We start from the raw sequence: 12,423 nt of genomic DNA on the forward strand, positions 1-12,423 counted from the left end.
TCTGCTCTTAGCCAGCTCCTTTGCTTTTTTCAAGCATATGCATATGATTAGGTACATGTGGAAAATGTACTGTTTGTTTTGTTTCAGGAGTCAATAAACATACTTTTTTCTCTTATTTCTGCTATACGTTTTGTGCTTGTGTGTGTGTGTGTGTGTGTGTGTGTGTGTGTGTGTGTGTGTGTGTGTGTGTGTGTGTGTGTGTGTGTGTGTGTGTGTACATTTTAGCCTCACTGTCATGTCATTACACTATGTATATATATATTGATATATACAGACACACACACACACACACACACACACACACACACACACACACACACACACACACACACACACACACATATGCCTGCATCCTATGAACCTATACCTGTGGATGGGAGATCGTAGGTTTATCCCGGGAATAATCTCTGTGTCACTGCTGGACAGAGGCACAACAAACTAATGGGCACAGTATTTTTTCATATAAGGGGTGGCGTAAGCCACAAAATTTGGGCTAGGCTTATAAATGCCTTAGGGCAGATAGCCTAGTATAAACCTATGAACCTATGAACCTATGTATATATCTATCTATATCTATGTGTCTATCTGTCTGTCTATCTATCTATCTGTCTATCTATCTATCTATCTATCTATCTATCTATCTATCTATCTATCTATATTGCTGATCACATTCTTTTTAGCTGTAGTAGTACTATGAAGAGAAGAGAAGAGAATTTGCTGTTATCAAAACTCAGCACAGACTATGCATGTTATGCAATGTATGCACAACTTAAAATGCATTACTGGGGAGAGGAAACACAAGAAGCAGTCATAGCCGCTTATGTTCAGGAACACTGAATTATAGGATCATTTGATACACAAAACAAATCAGACTAATGTCCATATGTGCCTTGCCAAATGATCACCCTCAGGCTTTATCTCATTTTTCTAGAGGAGGGAGGCCTGTTAGTCCCAATATAAATTTACAAGTACTCATGCAATCATCCAGGTTGTATCTAAAGGAAGCCGATGAGTAACATGGCTTGACTTGCATCAGGAGTCTATTCCAGAGCAGGAGGTGGTGCTGGGTGATGAGTCTATCCTTCTATCCCTCTATCTTGTTTTATTTATTTGCTAATGTAGGTTTATATCTGGTTTTACTATAAGGCACACCATCTGACTTAACTGAGAAAAAAGAGTTAAGAGATGACATGATCTCCAAGTGTATGCATGCCAGGCATAAATCACCTCTCAGAAGACTATAGGATATAAAATACCAGGACAAGGCTTTCAGTCTCTAATGACAACTAAGATTCTTGACACCAGAGATACTTTTTGGTTAGAAAATCTGTGTGTTTTTTTAACATTTTAATGTGTCTTGAGAGGTACATGGAAAAAGGGTACATTATACTTTATAATGGGTCTGACCAGAGATGTATATAGGGGAACAATCACTTCCTTGGATTAAGATGAGATGCATTTGGCAATTAGCTGTGAAACATAGAAGGATTTCCTGAAAACAACAGCCCATATGGTGATCAAATGATAGAGAAACACTGAGCCAGATGCTGGTATCTTTGACAATTGTTTTGCTTAATAAAGGGATGTTGTTAATGCTATATGCTGCATGGGGGTACACTACATTTTGTTGAAAATACAATCCATCGAATCCCTGTTTATTTAACTCAGTAAATCAAAAGCTTAATTCAGCAAACGATCACTTCTGCAAAATTTTTTTCCAGGGGAAGTAACTAGCTCGCCATCATTGGGAATTCCCCCTTTTCCCCACAGTAGTACAATATCTGAGTTGGTATATTTAGTTAGGGGGGTGTGGGCGGTGCAGCCCTCCACTTAGGTGGGTTTTAAATTATGTGGTTCTTGTGATGTTCAATAGGTGCACTAGTTAGTTTCCCGGGGGAAAAACATTTGTGGAAATGATCATTCGCTGAATTTAGCTTTTGATTTATTGAGTTCAATAAACAAGGATTTGATGGATTGTGTCTTTGACAAAATGATATAGACCTGCTGCATGGAGTTGCTGTTTCCTGAAAGGGATACTACCACACATCATGGCATTTCATTTAAGTTATTTTGCTATCCTTCACATGCTTACAATTCTAAGATCAATTTGAGAGGATAGACATCTTTGGAGGTTTTGATAGTTATACCTGCTTTTTAATCATTCAACAAATTTGGTTAACAAAATTTTTTGGTTTTCATGATTAAGGTCAGAGAAATAAATGCCAAACAGGACAGAACAAAGACAGATCCCTAGAGAAAACCACTGGTCATTCTGTCTGTGTTTCAGGAGGCCTCTGCTGTACAGACAATTGACCAGATTCAATGAACTGTACACGGTCCACTTACACATGCCATGCACAAGGTACTGTCTTGGAGTCAGTAAGTGGCTCTACATCAGCTGCACAAACAAGGGAATATTAATTATAGCCTAAGCAGCTGAATTGTATGCTAAATAACCAATCCAAGTCCAAGTAGTTATTCAATAAACTATAAATCAAATGTGTAGACTCAGTGCTGGGTTTTCCCTATAAATTCTAAAACCTATTGGAATACAGCCATGAAAATGATTGTAGAAAGAAAGAATGTTAGGGGCTGCAGTTGCTTTAATTCATGTGTATGTGCAACAGGCTGAAGTCTATGCTGCTGCTGCTGCTAATAGGCCAAGGCCAAGATGGAGAGCAGTTTTCAGACCCCATTTAACTTATCACAATCTGCAAGATGTGGAAATTGTAGGGCACTACAGGATGGATAGAGACATAGTACAAGAAGTCTGCAATCTCTGTTTTCCTCAACTCAGAGCCAGGGCAAACCTAGGGGAACCCATACCAGTGGAGACAAAGATAATGTGTAGCACTTAGAATTTTAGCTACATGAATCTTTCAGAGACCAACAGGGGACATGCTAGGGGTGTCACAGGAATCAGCATCCAGGATCCTCCATCAATTCCAGAATGATATGCTCCAACATGCCAGTGACCACATATATTTTCCCCATACATCTGAGGAGAAGGCCACAAATATGCAGGAGGTCTGCCATGTAACACACTACCCTGAAGTACTGGGTTCCATAGATTGCACACACATAGAAATGAAGGCACCACACAGGGAACAGGAAAGGCTCTACATAAATAGAAAGGGATCCCAGTCTATTAACTGCCAAGTCATGTGTAATGCCAAGGGAATCATCTTGAGCATGCATGCTGGCAACCCAGGCAGTTATCACAAGTCACATACCTGATACACCTCCCAACTGTATTAGATGTTCAGTATATCTCACAGGGACATGTACTGGGGGATGTAGGTTATGCACTGAAACCATGCTGATGACATTCATCAGAAATGCATGCACACATGCTGAAAAATTCCAAAATGAAGTCCAAAAAAGAAGTGGCTTCCACTAGAGAATGCTCAGCAAAACAACAACAATGTAAATATCAGAAGAGCATTGCACCATAGATAATGAAACTTTATCTATATCTTTGAGCGTACCGATTATCCAAAACGATAAACATACAGCTTTAAATGACAACTTCAATTGCAAGCTTTTACTATGCTGAGTTCACAGTGTAAAAAAATAGCTTTGCTATTGCAAAAGCCAAATAGATTTGTAGTTCCACAGTACTGAAACAGGTAAATACCATAAAAACAGAGAAATGAACATAAAAACAAAGAACTATCAGTGGACTACCAAAAATTCACAAAGATCTCAACTGTCCACCTTTGCGACCAATAGTGGCTGACAGAGGATGGCTGATGGAATATATTTCCATGTTCATTGAACATTAATTAAAAAAAGGTGTTACCTAGGGCCTCCACTGTTATTAAAGATACTGCTGAATTTCAATGACATCTATATACAGTTCTACAAAATCGTGATGATCTCGATAATCTGATATTGGTCACCTTAGACGTGAATAGTTTATTCACCTCTATACTAAACAATTATGGCATTGAAGCTGTAAGAGAGTTATTAACTGAAGAGATGGTAGAATCACATTTGATATGCGACCTTTTGGAAATTGTGCTGGACTATGATATGTTCACTTATGATGATAGTTACTATTGTCAGAGATGGGGGGTAGCCATGGACACCCCCTGTGCCAATAGTTATGCAAACTAACTTGGTTCTGGCCAAATGGGAGAGAGGTTGGTTCAAGGATGCTAGCAACATTTGGAATGACCAGATAATTCTCTACAATCGGTTTGTGGATGATACCTTCATTGTATGGAAGGGCAATGAAGAAGATCTAAGATGTTTTGTTAATTTTCTATCACATACAACTACCTTCCTGAAATTTGATGCAAAAACATCTAGAGAGATGATTGAATTTCTGGAAGTGAGACTGTTCTTAGATCTGGTAAAAGGGATAGACATTTGTCTCTACAGAAAAGATATGTGGCGAAACCACATGGTCCATTTTTCTAGTATGCATCCCAGGCATATCTTCTCTAACATTGTTAAAAATTAAGTTACAAGGATTTCAAAGTTATGTACATAAGAGGAAACCTTTCTCCAAAAAGAAGAGAGGCTTATTAAAAACTTTAGCCAAAGAGGCTATGGAAAGAAAAACTTGGATTTGAATAAGACTAAAATTACTGACATACGCCAAGGAAAAGGTAGACCTTTTTACTCCCCTAAGGCTACAGAAGGTGAAAGTATATCATCTTCAGTCATGTATAAAAGAACATCTAACTTAAGGGTTAATCTAACTTACACCATGGACCATGATAATGTTTGCCAAGTGATTAAAAAGTTTTGGCCTATTCTAACTTCGGATAAAAAACTAAAAGAGATTGTTGCAGACAACCCAAGTTTCTTGTTTAAGAACAAAAAGAACCTTAAAAGAATTTTATGCACAAATGATGGGACAGGTACTAACTGTACATAACAATTCATCAGGAACAAAGAAATGTGGTTTCCTGTAAGGTCTGCAATGTAATCAATTGTAGCAACACGTTTATGCATCTGGTTACCAAACAGAAGTTTATCTTTCATGGATCAGCCAGTTGCTTAACTAGCAACATTGTTTATATAGCTACTTGTACTTCTTGTACAGCATTCTATGTTGGAAAAACTAACATGAAGTTTAAGGAAAGAATTACTAAACATCATTCTGACATTTGTAACCGAAAGGAAACTAACTCTGTATTTCTTCATTTACGTGAGCATGATGGGCATAATTTTGTTTTCATGGTCATTTCCAAGCTACAATTTACTTCGAGAGAAGGAGATCTGATTAACCTAACTGAGAGAGAAGAAGTTAAATGGATAGTGCGGTTGAGGGCAGATTGCCCTCCTGGCCTTAATGGATATGTCCCTTTAAAACCTTTCCTTAAAAATAGATGAGCAACGAGTTATGTTTTTTCATGATTTGTTTGCTTTTTATGCTTAATACTCCAGGGTATGCTGGCTCCGGTCTGATGCTTCAAAGAAACTGCTGAAATGAAACAGAAAGGAGTGCCTTTATGGATATTGCTGTTAGTTTTCTATTTTTCCTTTCTTTTAAAGTTTGGCTTTTATGTGGATTTCGTTTTGAAACAAGAGTCTACTGAAAAGGTTTTTACAATGGTCTCTTCTGAAAATGTGCTTCACTATGTTTAAAGGAATGTAAGACTGTTATGTTATCTTCTTGAATAAAGAGCTTTAAAATTTATCTTCGTCAGAATGTCATGGAGGTGTGTACTAATGGACCAACTTGAGTAGCTGTTACTTGTCACTCTGTGAAGTTTGCTTCATTGGACATTACTAGTTTTTAAACACTGAACACTGTTCACCTACTTGGATCTGAAGAAGGCTTAAAAAAGCTGAAAGCGCTTGTCCGTTTGTTTACATCAGAAGGGTTCTTCATTTTTATGTTCATTTCTCTGTTTTTATGGTATTTACCTGTTTCAATACTGTGGAACTACAAAGCCATTTGGCTTTTGCGATAGCAAAGCTATTTTTTTACACTGTGAACTCAGCATAGTAAAAGCTTGCAATTGAAGTTGTCATTTGAAGCTGTATGTTTATCATTTTGGATAATCAGTACGCTTGAAGATATAGATAAAGTTTCATTATCTGTGGTGCAATGCTCTTCTGATAAATGCCATAATGAAGCACATGCACAAACTAGAAATATCATAGAGTATGTGTTTTGGGCTGCTGAAGTCATGGTTTCAGTGCCTAGATACATCTGGGGGAGCCCTGGAGTACAATCCATGTACATGTACTGAAATCTTTGCTATCTGTGCCATGCTACACAACACCATCCTGAGAAAGTAACTTCAGCAGGATCAACAAGGGGAAGGGGCACATATCCCACCACCAGTGGCAAGATCACCACAGCCACATGCAGGTGAGGAGTCAGACGGGGAACCAGCAGCTGCTGTGGGTGTAGACAAATGTAGGCATGATCAATATGCCCTCATATTGGCTAAGAGACAATACATAGAACACTCACTCACCACTTAAGGGGCTACAGACTTCTTCCTATGCACATGCATATAGTAACATTGATGCCAGGCAATGCAACTACTCATGTTTTTTTTTTCAATAATCATTTTTTATTATTTTTCACAACCATATTACAAATTCACACATTATATACAATATATACAAAATGCTTCCATTGGTTAATTTCACATATATATCAACCTCATGTATTGATCAAAGGTACAGCACTAACAATCAAAAAGAAAATAATAAAAAAAAAAAAAAAAATTCAACATTAACAAATCCAAGCCAACAATCTGTCTTTTCTGTACATTTTCTATCTAATCTAAGGTTAATTTAGACTATATTCTGGTTCCCGAGAAAAAGTGGATAGTAACCTCTTAAGCCAAAATAATATTAAAAATTTGCTCCCAGATTTTTATGTTGTTGATATTTTTCTTGTGATCACTAATTAACAGTTTATGCACTAAGATGTGTTTTATTGCCAACAATCTGAAATTTTCCCACGATGTCTGGGCTAGGTTCAACCAATTTGTGGCTATATATAATTTCATTAATAGGCAAATATTCATAATTACAATCGTTTTTGATTTATTTAGATTCTCCGGGGGAATATGAAGAATCATAAACTCCCAAGAGAGTGTTGAATTTTGGTAACCCATTTTTTGTAACTGCAATTTTAATGAATTTCACAATTTATAAATGCACTTACAACTCCAGAACATGTGAAGCAAATCTGCTGTTTGATCAAAGCAATGTGGGCATATGGGTGAATTCTTCGCATAAAATTTGTGCAAAGTGAGACGAGTATAGTATGCATTGTTAAATATCATCAGCTGCATAAATACCAATTTCTGAAGGGATACAGACTTTAATGTTAATTTAAATGCCTCCAATATCTTATTGTCGTCTGGGAATATCAATTTCTCTCTCCAGTAACTCGATAAAAGAATATAATTATTATACTTCCTCTCTTTTATCAATTTATATGCTGCGGTTATATATTTTCTATCCTGCAACAGCGCTTCCCATAGATTACGAGAAATCATTAAATCTTCCCCTTTCATTTCAAAGTTGTTAAAATAGTTTATAACCAAGTCTTTTAGCTGTCTTACTATAATTAAATAGGAAATAGGGAGTTCTATTTCTTTTAAAATATCCTGTACTGGTACTCCTAGAAAAGGAGATAAATCGAGTACAGTTAACTCCATGATTAAAGGGAATTTCTTTAGATCAATCAATTGACCACCAATTGTTAAATTTGGGTTCCTATGAAACGGTTGGAAAATCATCATATATTTTAGTAAATTTAAGGAAGCGAAAAGAGTTTGAATTGCCGTTACATAACTTTTGATGTGCTCCATTAGCTTATATTTACTCATTGTCCAATTATTTAAAAAGGGTAATGCTTTAGCGTTGACTCCCACTTCATTTATATGCTTGTACGTTAAGAGCACCCATTTGGGTGTCCATTTTCTATTATCACTATCAAAGTAAGACGTCTTTAAAATCCTATTGGCCTGAATCACTAAATAGTATATTTCGAAATTCGGTAATTCCAGCCCCCCCTTATTTTTTGGAGCCATCAATTTTTCATATGAAATTCTCGTCTTCCTAGGTTCCCAAAGAAATCTTCCCAATCTTATATGAAGCTGTTTAAAGAATGTTTTGGTAATTCTGAGTTGTGCAGCTCTAAAAATATATAACATTCTAGGAAGAACATTCATTCTTATGATAGCTGCTCTTGCCATCATCGGTAACTTCAATCTACTCCATCTTTCAAGATCCAATGTTATTTGATCTGTAGTTGACTTTACATTGTTAATAAAAAAATCTCTATTTTCAGTTGAGAAGACAATTCCCAGATATTTTATCTTTTCTTCCGTCAATACTTGTCCTATTAATGGTAGCATTGAAAAAGGTGTGGGTGCCTTTAATGGGAATATTTTAGATTTTTTAAAATTTAGCTTGTAATTGGAAATTCTCTCAAAGATTTCTATTGCAGCTAATATTTTTCAGTATCGGAAACAGGTGTGGTACAATATATGTTTAAATCATCTGCATAGGCAGCCATCCTAACCTTTATTCCATACAGTACAGGAGAATTATAAAAAAACATTTTGCTTAAGGTGTAAAAATAAGGGCTCCAAGTAAAGATTAAATAAGATGGGAGATAATGGGCAGCCTTGTCGGGTACCATTTATGATTTTTATCCTATTCGAGCATTCGTGATTTATAAATAAATTTGTGTATGCATTTCTATATAGTATCCTTAACATTGAGATAAACTCCTGTGGTATATTAAAATAAGGTAATGTATCAAATAAATAACCCAAATCAACCCTATCAAATGCTTTCTGAGCATCAATAATTAGGGCATTTAAATTCAGGTTTTGATATTTCGCATAAGAGATTAAGGTATGGAGCGTTAAGGTATTATCCGTGGTCTGCCTCCCATCCATAAACCCCGCCTGTTCCTCTGATATTATTGGGTTTATTACCTTTTTCAGCCTACTCGCCAGAATGGATGTCATGATTTTCATGTCCATATTCAAAAGTGATATAGGCCTGTAATTATCAGGATTTTTGGAATCACCTTTCTCTTTTAATATCAGAACTGTCCTTGAGGCATTAAAATGAGGATCATTAATTCTATTTAGAGTGATATAATTAAAAGTCTGTGACAATACACTGCTCAAAATCTCACTAAAAGATTTGTAGAATTCGAGGTCAAACCATCTGGGCCTGGGGCTTTGTGAGGCTTCAGTTTCTTGATTGTTCGGACACCTCCTCAACTGTAATCGGTTTGATTAAATCTCTATGAAATTCCTTGTCAATATTAGGGAAAGTGATTCTCTGTAAAAAATCTTTTCTGTCTTTATCTTGCAAGAGTGTCTGCTTCTCACCATAAATCTGATTAAAAATTTTTTCAAAGGTCTTCATGATATCCGCCTTGTTAGTATATGTAGTATTGTTATAGTGTATTTCAGTAATTAATCGTGTTGATTTCATCTGGTTAATAATACGAGCTAATGCTTTCGAGGGGTTTGAATATGATTTGCATATTTAACTAAATTTCTTTGTTCATAAAGTGACAAATTTCTATTATGAAGTAAAAATAGTTCTTTTTGACATCTTAATAACTCAGTTTCTGTCTGTTCATTATAGTTCCTCATCAAATCTTGGTCCAGTAATTGAATTTTAGTTTCTAAATCCAATTGAGTCTTCTTTTGTAATTTTTTATAATATGTAGCTTTTTGTATAAATAGTCCTCTTAGCTGCGTTTTAGTTGTAGCCCATTCTATATCTATTGGGTGTCTATTTTGTGAAATATTATTTAATGACTGTTTAAGTATCTCCTTGACTTCCATTAATATATCTTCCTTGGTTAATAAATATGGGTTCAAGAACCAATTATACCCTTGAAGCCTCTTAGTATCCATATTACTACTGTTTAAGGTTAAAGTTATCTTTGAATGGTCTGAGAGTTGTCTGACTTGATTAGAAACACTAGGGTCAGCTGAGATCAACACCTCTGAAATTAAGAAAAAGTCAATTCTCGACCACATTTTATGGCATGTTGAATAATAAGTAAAATTCTCTGCTTTCCCTTGTGAGTGTATGTGTTTAAAAGGGTCATAGAGTTTGAAATCCATTTTCAATTCTTTCAATGCTACCATTGCCTGTTTATTGAACACTGAAGAAGCACCCAACTTGTCTAATTTAGGATCTTGATAAGAGTTCCAGTCACCTCCCAACACTATATAGCAATTATTGTATGACTGTAAAATGGAATAGATTGAAGCTATGAAATGATGCTGATTAACATTAGGGGCATATACACATATTAGTACTATAGGTTTATCATAACATTTGGATGTGAGAAGGACCAAACACCATCTACCCTCCTGATCCATTTTCACATCCCTAATATCTCCCTGAAAGTGATTCTTAACTAAAATTGCCACCCCTGCACTATTTGTTGTTCCTTCCGTCACAATCTTCCTAACCCATTTCTTATCCTTCACTGACTCCCACTGATCATTAGTCATATGCGTTTCTTGTAATAAAATACAACATGCTGATGATTTGAGAAACAAATGAAAAAACAGCTTTCTTTTTTTCATGTTCTGGAGTCCTTTGACATTCCAAGATTCTATTATCCACATTTAACATTCATTAGAAATATAACTCGATATCTAATCTCTTTGAGCAACCTTAGAATAACATAAGTTGGCGTATCATCAATTATATGGAAGCAAAACTGCCATCCTATCCCTACCCAGTGCCTACCCACTATTCCTCTGGACCAGGATGAACATAGGTTTTTTACATTACTGGAAACCATCTGAGTAACTAATCTACTAATTCTATTATTTAACAATGAAACCCCATGCAAAAAACCTACAACAACTACTTCTACGTCTACAAAGCCTAATTCTGACATTCCCTACTAAACACTACTTATAGGTAACTACAGCTTTGTACATATTTATGGATATACAAATAAACTAATTGTACCCTGAGATTCTAATGTACTTCAATTCACTTCAGCTTTATATTCAGCAATAGCAAATAACATTCTAATTTGTTGTTCTATACAGTATTAAATATTAGTTGACATAGAAAGCAGACAGTTATTTAACATTTCCCAACATCCTGTATCTACTGAATAAAATGATCTAACTACTTTAATCTGCTTTGTTCTTCCCCTACAACTTACCTATTAACATATTAATATTGAAAACCAATGCAGTTCAAAATAAAACTATAATGGCACTTTCATTTGTAATAACCATATGTGAATAAGAGAGGAACCAAGGGGTTAAAATAAAAAAAGAGAAAAAAAAAAAGCATGAAGGGACAGCAAAAGGAGAAGAAATAAGAAAAAATGCCTTAAATTACACATAAAAAAATAACTTCTTTTATGTTCTTTTATTATTATATGCACATTGTTTAAATCTGATCAACTAACCATTTTTACATTATTTGTCAGTTAGAAATAATACCACCTATCTACAGGAATAAAGGAAAGGAGTAAAGAGAAGAGAGATATAGGAAAAAAAGAGAAAACAAATATAAAAAAAAAACTACAGTACCTTATTCTGCCACTACACATAACCATCTCCTTTTTTAATACACAATGCATTTCCACAGTGTTTACCTGCATCACTTTGACTTCACACACTATCTTACAGTCCTTTTCCTGCAAAATAAGTCCAAACAGGTTTCTTTTTACTTTGCCAGCAGTTCCTCTTTCTTCTCAGCTATTTAAACTGTAAAGGCAGTTCAATCAACTGGAACTTCGAGATAAGAAGATAAGAAAATAAAATTCCAGGCCTGCTACAAGAAACAGAACAGACAAAGGATTTTAAAGCCTCAGATTGTCATAAATGAAATATCCCATTCTCCCTGGTGCTGCAGAAAGCCAAAATGGACTGTTCACATTTCTGAAGATGGGAGAGCCTTAAAAATCTTCAAAAAAGTAGGTCTTGCTTCTTTCCTTGTGCTTGCAGAGTATTTAATGCCATCCACAGTAAAAATTAGGTTATTAGGATATTTCATTTGAAATCTGATATTTTTGTCAATCAGAAACTTACAATATGGAGCCAGCATTTGTCTAGATTGCCTTATTTGTGTTGGTAAATCCTGTGCTATAGAAATTGTATTATTTTGCCACATTATAGATCCACCAGATTTTTTAATAGTTAACAGTACTTTGCTCACATCTTGGTAGTTCAATATTTTAACATAAACAGGTCTGGGTATATTTGAAGCTTGAGATTCTCTGTATGCTCTATGCACCCTTTCTATGACCATCTGCTTAACAACCTCAGAGTCCTTGAGCAGTATTTCGAATATTTGTGTAATAGAGGTGATCAGGTCATTATATTGAATAGATTCTGGGATCCCTCTAATGATTATATTGTTACGTCTGGATCTTGCTTCCAAGTCCAGAATTTTATTTTGCATCATTTGAATGTCAGTTCC

Source organism: Protopterus annectens, chromosome 1.part1 (genome assembly GCF_019279795.1).
Source record: "Protopterus annectens isolate FY-2018-M chromosome 1.part1, PAN1.0, whole genome shotgun sequence".
In the NCBI taxonomy this organism is placed as follows: Eukaryota; Metazoa; Chordata; order Ceratodontiformes; family Protopteridae; genus Protopterus; species Protopterus annectens.